This window comes from Vespa crabro, chromosome 4, assembly GCF_910589235.1.
Source record: "Vespa crabro chromosome 4, iyVesCrab1.2, whole genome shotgun sequence".
Taxonomy (NCBI): domain Eukaryota; kingdom Metazoa; phylum Arthropoda; class Insecta; order Hymenoptera; family Vespidae; genus Vespa; species Vespa crabro.
The window spans coordinates 7,749,873-7,754,418 of record NC_060958.1 but is presented as its reverse complement, the minus strand read 5'-3'; positions in this window follow the sequence as shown (position 1 = coordinate 7,754,418).

Below are 4,546 nucleotides of genomic sequence, written 5' to 3'. Positions count from 1 at the left end.
GTATTCTCCAACACACCATCTTCTCGATATGCCGTGCACACTGCACGAGATAGACTATAGCATAGAAATATCGATATGATCTCTTCGAAAGAGAAGGAAAGAGAAAGATAGATAGATAGATAGATAGATAGATAAATAGATAGGTAGATAGATAGATGGATAGAGAGAGACAGGAAGAGAGAGAGAGAGATAGAAAATAAACAAGAATGACGTTAGAATCACTAATAAGCTTCGAAGGTTCTACCTTCATGAGAGAAATTTTTGTCGTTTCTTTCGTTCATTCATTTCTAGATACTCATACATTTTTTGTTCTTTACTCATTTATTTTTATCGTTTTAAAGAAATATTCGATTTCTTTTCTCTTTTTTTTTGTATCAATTAAAAATCTTCATATCTTTCGAAAACAAAAGATCATTAACATTTATCATATAATATTATCATGTATACACACACACACACATATATATATATATGAATGAAAGAGTGTAAAAAAAATGTTTATCTCAATGAATCGAAAAGAAATAATAAAAAGGAAAAAAGAAACAGAAAAAAAAAGAAAAACGAAAAAGAGAAGATAAAAAATAAGAAGAAGAAGAATGTTATCGTATTTTTTCGTAAAAGGATGATGAATGTGACATCTTTAGGTCAGTTAACGCGCTTAAATCACGATTTAAAAAGCGTCATATTTCACTATGAAACGATGGCAATGCTGGGAGGGGGGCGGAGGGGGCGGGGGTGATATTGTGAACGTGACGCGTTCGTCCATTCGGCATAGAGAGAAAGAGAAAGAGAGAAGGGGGGGGGGTTGATGCGGAGAATGAGGAAGGAGGAATCGAGCTATGATTTTCGAGCGGGAAATTTCGAACAGTTCCGTACGCGATAACAAGGGTAACGAAGGGCAAAATTGTAAGGTAAAAAATTATACGGTTGGAATAATTATAACAAAGGAACAATTAAAAGGAAAAGTAAACTAAAGAAATAAAAGAAGGTATGTAAAGAAAAATAGAGAAAATAAAAAAAAGGAAAGAGAAAAAGTGGGAGAGAGATATAAGAGAGAAAGAGAGAGAGAGAGAGAGAGAGAGAGAGAAAAAGAGAGAGAGAGTCGAGTTGCGGAAGGGTAGATAGAAGAGTGGCACGCATCGCGTTGAAAAGGGTTAATTAGGAGGGTGCGCACGTCGACGTGCCACGCTGTACGGCAGAGGCGTACTGCCACACGGCATATCGATCACCCCAACCCACTGAGGCTCCTGGTGGATAGGACCTGGCCAGAACTACCCCAGTCCATCCTACTAGTTCTCTCTCTCTCTCTCTCTCTTTCTCTCTCTCTCTCTTTCTTTCTAGCAGAGACAGGAGAGAGAAAGAGGACGAGTAGAGCCACGAGCCTGCCCGACCCTGATAACTCACAACTCGCCCATCCATCCACTCCCGTGGAACCCAACCCATGGCTCTGTCCGCTTCCGACCACCTTCCCGGTCTCACCCCATCCAAGCTCTCCCTCATCTTGATTCAACGGGGCAACTACCACCCTGTCGTTTCTACCCTCCTTCTATCTTTCTATCCTTCTCTCTCTCTCTCTCTCTTTCTCTTTATCTCTCTCTCTCTCTTTCTCTCTCTATTTCTCTTTCTCTCTCTCTATCTATATATCTGTCTCTATCTTGCTATCGGAACCGTCCGATTCCTCGTTGCTCTCGGTGGCACGCGCATCTCCATCGACAGACGAACTTTTATAATTGTGTCGTCGGAACTCTTCTCTCTCTCTCTCTCTCTCTCTCTCTCTCTCTCTCTTTCTCTCTCTTTCTCTCTCTTTCTCTTTGTATAATTCTTATACATATATATATATATATGTGTGTGTGTTATTATATATATATTTAAATTTTACTTTTTTGTACAATCCAATTAATTAATCCGATTCATTCTATCTTCGTTTACTAATCGTTCATTCGATCGATTGTTCGTTTGTTCGTTCATTCGTTCGGTCGTTTGTTCGTGAAATCGATTCATTCCAGTTTCTTATCTGTTTATCCACTAAGATAAGAGAATAGTATAGCGTGAGACAGAATATCCTCGATTCAAACTGGCCACCATTTTCTAGGGATTCGTATGGCATATCGTATTGCTGTCGAGTTTCCAGGGGTTAGCCACTAAGAAAGGATAAACGATAGACCGGCATGCTAACGATTACGCTTTGCCCTGATTCGTTGTGTATCAAGGGTTCCAAATTGTAAGATCCGAAGGGTTGGTGCCAACTGGTCCAGACCCACGGTATCCCTTTTATCTCATCGCGATGCGAGCAATTATTTCTGAATGGAACGAATTAATGGCCGTATCTTTGCGTTATAAGCATCTTTTATACGATTTCAAATCGTGCACCGTTCTTGAATTTTATATGTGCGTAATCACTTGAGAATTTCATAATGCATTGTAGTAAAAAAACGTTTGTTTGATCTTGTTAAATTGATTTAACAATATGTACGAAGTATACGATAGGAGATATATATATATTCATATTTAGTACAATTAAAAATAACAAATATGTATCATTGTTAACGACTCGTTCTTCCATATTAATATTTGTTATATTAATCATTGAAATATATAAAAAATGTTTTGTCACGTTGATTACAAATCGTAAAATATTCGTAATAAGAATTTTATTAGGAATGACCTTGAAGTTATAGATCAAATATCGCAGAGATATTAAAAACAAAATTACGTTCGTATTATAAGTATTAGCGATTGGAAAAATATTATCCATTTATTAAAATTCAAAAATAAAGAGAGAACATATAACGACAATAACAACAACAACGAAAGAATTTTACAAGCGTTCTTTTCTTTAATTTTCTTTCTTTCTTTTTTTTTTTTTTTTTGAAATTCGATGAATGCAGAACGACGATTCGATTCTAGATTTCGTCGATGTTACCGATGATGATTCGGTAATAAACCGTGGCTCGTTTGATCGAGGAGAGAACTACTCGAGGAGCCCTTAAGCATCGAGTCCTTCCAAGCGAAGTACCGCTTAACCAGTTCCCTCGAGCGTTTTCCTGGATGAGAAGGAAAGGGATGGTTCGAGGTCGACGACGTGGATTTTCAAACCCTTCGAACATCTCCCTTTGTTGGGCCCACAGATTCGGGCGATTTATTGCTCGTGGCCTCGGATTCACCAGGCCGCAAATAATGGATCGCAACGGAATTCAATAAACACCCCCGTGCTGAATCGAACTTTTGCCACCCTTCTTGTGTCTTTCCTAGACGATCGTACGAAAGAGTAAATAAACTTTTGAGTCAGAGAGAGAGAGAGAGAGAGAGAGAGAGAGAGAGAGAGAGAGAAAGAGAGGAGCAGAACTTTGTCGATGGAGAAACAAATTGCTTGCTCCCAATCCTTAACGACAGAATACAAAGAGAGAGAGAGAGAGAGAGAGAGAGAGAGAGAGAGAGAAAGAGAGAGAGAGAGAGAGAGAGAGAGAGAGAGTGAGTGAGTGAGTGAGAGAGAGAGAGAGAGAGGGAGAGAGAGATGATAAAACGATAAAAAATGTCGTTTGACCGTGTCGAAAACACGTGAAAAAAAGGGTAGGTAAAAAGAAATGGAGATTGTTCAACTTGCCTCGTAGAACACAAAGGGGTCAACGAGTAGACATTGCAAAAGTATTCGTGGATTCCTTACATCCGATCTATTCTTGGTAGTGGGATACGATAAACGAGAGTTGTATCGGGGGATCAAAATCGTATGGATAAAAAACGGACTAGCTATATTTTTCTTTTTTTTTTTTTTCTCTTTTTCTTTCTCTTCTACTTCTCCTTCTTCTCCTTCATCTTTTTGTATATATAGATATATGATTTTTCGAAGCTCATCGAAGGACACGAGATCGATTCGATTCGATGAGAAATTCTCATTATCGATTTCTTATTTCATCGAAAACGGATGGAAATAAAGAAAACGAAAGAGAAAAGTAATGAAAAAGGAAAGGAAAAGAGAAGGGGAAAAAATGGTTGCGTTGGTTAATCGCAAAGTTTATTCTTTGAAGTATAAAATTCTCGTGCAAGCTGACGCGTTCGCTCGATAATCGGGAAGGACTAGAGGTGAGAAAATAGGAACTGGTCGTTCATGCTGGTAGTGGTATCGCGAAGGCGAATGAAGTTTTATCGCGAGCTACGGAAGATTGAAGAAAGAAATAGATAGAGCTAGAGAGCCAGGGAGCCAAAGAGCCAGAGAGAGAGAGAGAGAGAGAGAGAGAGAGAAAGGAAAAGAGAAGAGTAGTCGAAAGGAAAAATATTCGGTCGTTACGTTGCGCTCGCGCAATTGCTTGTGCGCCTGTATACACATACACACATACACACACACACACACACACAGAGAGAGGGAGAGAGAGAGACACACACACACACGCACATATACATACTATCAAGCTCGCTCTCTCGCTCGTTATCACACGGCATCCGAGAAACACGTGACCGTCGAGACACCGGGTATAAAGCTGCTTTTTACGTTCTCGATGCTTTACGAGCACTCGTCGTTGCTCCGATGACGACGCCGATGGCGAACTAA